Here is a 5,781-nt window from a genome sequence, read left to right on the forward strand (position 1 = left end):
GGTATGAGAAAACCTTGGCGGGTAGGATCAAGGAAAACCCCAAGGCTTTCTCTATTTATGTGAGGAACAAGAGTGAGGGTAGGGCCAATCAGGGATAGTGGGGGGAACTTGTGTGCGGAGTCAGAGGAGGTAGGGGAGGCCCTTAATGAATATTTTGCTTCAATATTCACCAGAGAGAGGGACCTTGACGTTTGTGAGGACAGCATGAAACAGGCGGACGTGCTCGAACAGGTTGTTGTTAGGAAGGAGGATGTGCTAGAAATCTTGAAAAATGTACGGATAGATAAGTCCCCTGGGCCAGACAGGATATACCCAAGGTTTCTAAGGGAAGCGAGGGAAGAGATTGCTGCCCCTTTGGCAATGATCTTTGCATTTTCACTGTCCACTGGAGTAGTACCAGAAGATTGGACGGTGGCACGTGTCATTCCCTTGTTCAAGGAAGGGAACAGGGATAATCCTGGAAATTACAGACTGGTCAGTCTTACTTCTGTGGTGGGCAAATTATTAGAGAGGATTCTGAGAGATAGTACTTAAGATTATTTGGAAAAGCACAGTTTGATTCGAAATAGTCAGCATGGCTTTGTGAGGGGCAGGTCATGCCTCAGGAGTCTTATTGAATTCTACGAGGATGTGACAAAACATAGCGATGAAGGTAGAGCAGTGGATGTGGTGTATATGGGTTTTAGCAAGGCATTTGATAAGGTTTCCCATGGTAGGCTCATTCAGAAAGTAAGGAGGCATGGGATTCAGGGAAATTTGGCTGTCTGGATACAAAACTGGCCATCCAATAGAAGACAGAGGGTGGTAGTAGATGGAAAGTATTCAGCCTGGAGCTCGGTGACCAGTGGTGTTCCGCAGGGATCTGTCCTGGGACCTCTGCACTTTGTGATCTTTCTAAATGACTTGGATGAGGAAGTGGAAGGGTGGGTTAGGAAGTTTGCTGATGACTCGAAGGTTGTTGGAGTTGTGGACAGCATGAAGGGCTGTTGTAGATTGCAGCGGGACATTGATAGGATGCAGAGCTGGGCAAAGAAGTGGCAGATGGAATTCAACCCAGAAAAGTGTGAGGTGCTTCATTTTGGAAGTTCGAATTTGAATGCAGAATACAGGGTTAATGGCAGGATTCTTGGCAGTGTGGAGGAACAGAGGGATCTTGGGGTCCACGTCCATAGATCCCTTAAAGTCGTGACCAAGTTGGTAGGGTTGTAAAGAAGGTGTATGGTATGTTGGCTTTCATTGGCAGGGGAATTGAGTTTAAGAGCCTTGAGGTTATGCTGCAGCTGTATAAAACTCTGGTTAGACTACACTTGGAACATTGTCTTCAGTCCTGGTCACCTCATTATAGGAAAGATGTGGAAGCTTTAGAGAGGGTGCAGAGGAGATTTACCAGGATGCTGCCTGGACTGGAGGGCAAGTCTTGTGGGGAAAGGTTGAGGGAGCTAGGGCTTTTTTCATTGGAGAGAAGAAAGATTAAAGGTTTACAAGATGATAAGAGGCATAGATAGAGTGGATAATAAGAGACTTTTTCCCAGGGCAGAAATGACTTTTGTGAGGGAGAGTAATTTTAAGGTGATTGGAGGAAGGTATAGGGGAGATGTCAGAGGTAGATTCTTCACACAGAGCGGTGGGCGTGTGGAATGCGCTGCTGGCCGTGTAGTGGAGTCAGATACTTTAGAGACTTTTAAGCAACTCTTGGATAGGCACATGGAGGATAGTAAAATGTCGGGTAGATTGATCTTAGTAGGATAATAGTCCGGCACAACATCGTGGGTTGAAGGGCCTGTACTATGCTGTACTGTTCTATGTTCTTTTTCTTCATTCTGAGGATGAGGTTTTGCTGGTTGGAACAGTGTTTATTGCCCATCCCTAGTTGCCCTTTATTGCTGCATTGTGCTTGGTGTAGGTAGAGGCACAATGTCATTTGGGATGGATTGTGACCCAGTGTCACTCAAGTAACAGCGATAAACTCTGGCTCAACCAATGAAGCCAGCGTCCCATGAATGAAGTAAATAAAATGTACACATCAACTGCATTATATAGAATCATAGTATTTACAGTACAGAAGAAGGCCCATTGTGTCTGTCAGCTCCTGAAAGAGCTATCCAGCTCGTCCCATTTTCTAGCACTATCTCTGTAGCCCTCTAAGTTAATCACTTTCAAATATATATTCAGCTCCCCTTTGAAATATCCTATTGAATCAGCCAGACTATGACCATGACCGATAAGAGACAATCTAACAACCACCCCTTGATATTCAATGGTGTTGCCAGCACTGAATCCCCCACTATCGACATCCTGGGAGTTATCATTGACCAGAAACTCAACTGGGCTCACCACATAAACCCAGTGACTACAAGAACAGGTCAGCGGCGAGGAATACTGTGGTGAGTAACTCGCCTCTTGACTCCCGAAAGCCTGTCCACCATGTACAGGGCACAGGTCAGGAGTGTGATGGAATACTCCCCACTTGCCTGGATGGATGCATCCCCAACAACATTCAAGAAGCTTGACACCATCCAGGACAAAGCAGCCACTTGATTGGCAGTACATCCACAAGCATCCACTGCCTCCACCACCGACGCTCCATAGCGATAGTATGTACTGTCTACAAGATGCACTGCAGAAATTCACCAAAGATCCTCAGACAGCACCTTCCAAACCCACAACCACTTCCACCGAGAAGGACAATTTTAGCAAGTAGTCATAGAGTAATACAGCATGGAAAAAGGCCTTTCTGCCCAAACTGGTCCATGCTGATCATGGTGCCCACTGAGCTAGTTCCAATTGCCCGCATTTGGTCCATATGTTTTTTAAATGTTGCTATTGTACCTGCCTCAACCACTTTCCCATTCCATATGCGCACCACTCTCTGCGTAAAGAAGGTGCTCCTCAGGTCCTTCTTAGATCTTACCGCTCTTACCTTAAACCTATGCCCTCTAGTTTTCAATACCCCATTCTGGGAAAAAGTCGATATGCATTCATCCTATTTATGCCTGTCATGATTTTATTACCTCAATAAGGTCTTAAATGTACTCAATGACCTGGCCTCCACTGCCTTCTGTGGCAGTGAATTCCTTCGATTCACCACTCTCTGGCTGAAGAAGTTTCTCCTTATCTGCATTCTAAAAGATCTTCCCTTTACTCTAAGGCTGTGCCCTCGGGTCCTAGTCTGTCCTACCAATGGAAGCATCTTCCCAACATCCACTATGTCCAGGCCATTCCGTATTCTGTAAGTTTCAATTAGATCCCCCCTCATCTTTCTAAACTCCAATGAGTATAGTCCCAGAGTCCTCAAAAGTTCCTCAAATGTTAAGCTTTTCATTCCTGGGACCATTCTCATGAACCTCCTCTGAACCTGCTCCAGGGCCACTACATCCTTCCTGAGATATGGGGCCCAAAACGGCACACCATTCTCCAAATGTGGCCTGACCAGAGCCTTATAAAGCCTCAGTAGCACATCCCTGCTTTATTATCAAGTCCTCTCAAAATAAATGCCAATATTGCATTTGCCTTCCTGACTACTGACTCAACCTGCAAGTTTACCTTGAGAGAATCCTAGATTAGAATGCCCAAGTCTCTTTGCACTTCAGACTTCTGAATTTTCTCCCCATTTAGAAAATAGTCCATGCGTTTATTCCTCTTACCAAAGTGCATGACCTCACTCTTTCCCACGTTGTACTCCATCTGTCACTTCTTTGCCCATTCTCCTAGCCTGTCCAAATCCTTCTGCAGCCTCGCCACCTCCTCGATACTACCTGTCCCTCCACCTGTCTTTGTATCGTCTGCAAACGTAACCAGAATGCCCACAGTTCCTTCATCTCGATCATTAATGTATAAAGTGAAAAGTTGTGGTCCCAACACTGACCCTTGTGAAACACCACTTGTCACCGGCTGCCATCCTGAGGAATACCCTTTTATCCCCACTCCAATCTTCTATCCATGCTAGCACCTTGCCTGTAACACCGTGGACCCTTACTCAGCAGCCTCCTGTGCGGCACCTTGTCAAAGACCTTCTTGAAGTCCAGGTAGCCATCCTTTTACCCTTAATATAGCTGTAGAACCTCTAGGGATTATCTTTAACCTTATCTGTCAGATCCAACTCAATCCCTCTTTTTTGATTTCTCTCTTAAGTGTGCTCCAAACATTTTATAGTCATCTAGGGATTCACTTGAACTTGATAGCTTAAACCCAAATAAAAACCGAAGGAACTGCAGATGTTGTAAATCAGGAACAAAAACAAAGTTGCTGGAAAAGCTCAGCAGGTCTGGCAACATCAGTGTAGGGAAAACATTTAACGTTTTGGGTCCGGTGACCCTTCCTCAGAACAGTGTATACCTTGTTCTGATCAGAGCCTCAATATCCCTCGTCAGCCAGGGGACCCAAAATCTGCCAGCCTTTCCTTTCACCCTAACAGGGACATCCTGTCCCTGGACTCTCGATATCACACTTTTAAAAGCCTCCCATTCGCCAGTTGTTCCTTTTTCTTCAAGCAGACTCACCCAGTGAACGCTTCATCGGAGGCTGCACTGATGATGTTACCCAACAGGGTAATGAAACGTCTGTGAAACAACAATGAACCAGCTCGGCGAGCGAGCCAACCAACCACAACACCCACAACCTGAGCTACAAATCTACTCCAAAACCTTAGTCGACCTCTGCTAGATCCTGCGTAATGGCCCCAAAATTGGTCCTCCTCCAGTTTAGCACCTTAACCTGTGGACCTGTCCTATCTTTTTCCATAACTATGTTAAAACTAAGAGACTTATGGTCACTGGACCCACAGTGCTCTCTGAACGACACTTCAGTCACTTGCTCGACCTCGTTTCCTAAGAGGAGGTCCAGTGTTGCACCTTCCGAGTAGACCCTTCTACAGATTGATTTAAGAAACTTTCTAGGCCACACATGGCAAATTCCACCCCGTCCAGACCTTTTACAGTCCGGGTGGTCCAGTCGGTACAGGGGAAATTAAAATCTCCAACCAACACAATACTTTTATTCCTGTAAGTATCTGCAATCTCTCTACACATCTGCTCCTCTAGTACCCGCTGGCTATTTGGGGGTCTATAATACAGCCCCAGCAGAGTGACTATCCTCTTCTTGTTTCTGAGTTCTAACCATATGGTCTCATTTGATGACCCCTTAAGAATATTGTCCCTAAGTACCGTTGTTATATCCTCCCTTAGCAACAGGGCAAATCCCCCTCCTCACTTACTTGTAATTATGTCAAGCCTGAAGCATCTGTATCCTGGAACATTAAGCTGCCAGTCCTGCCCTTCTCTCAGCCATGTTTCTGTTATGGTTATAATATCCCCGTCCCCAGTCCATTTTCTGAGCTCATCTGCCTTACCAGTCAGGCCTTGTGTATTGAAATAAATGCACTTTAAACCAGAAGTCTTTTCCCTCCCTTTACGGTACCTCTGGCTATCCTGAATAGTAAACTTGCTCTCGATGGCTTATGTGTTTTGCCCGACTTCTCGGTAGCCCCAATCTTATTCAGAGACCCACCCCCCCCCCCCCCCCCACCGCCACCACACCATCCTGGTGTCTCTTCTGCGGCCACAGAATCTCATCTGTCCCCCTCACAATTGATTCTCCTATCAGTATCGCTCTGTCTGACTGCACCCTTTCCCTCTGAGCCTTTAGAGCCGGTCACGTTGCCACTGACCTGACTGCTGGTGCTAGCCCCTGAAAGGTCATTCCCCCTCACTCCCTGAACAGTCTCCAAAGCGGTATACCTGTTATTGATGGGAATGACCACAGGGAACCCTGCACTATCTGCGT

The sequence above is a fragment of the Rhincodon typus genome, unplaced genomic scaffold (assembly GCF_021869965.1).
Source record: "Rhincodon typus isolate 14 unplaced genomic scaffold, sRhiTyp1.1 hic_rhity00002883, whole genome shotgun sequence".
In the NCBI taxonomy this organism is placed as follows: Eukaryota; Metazoa; Chordata; class Chondrichthyes; order Orectolobiformes; family Rhincodontidae; genus Rhincodon; species Rhincodon typus.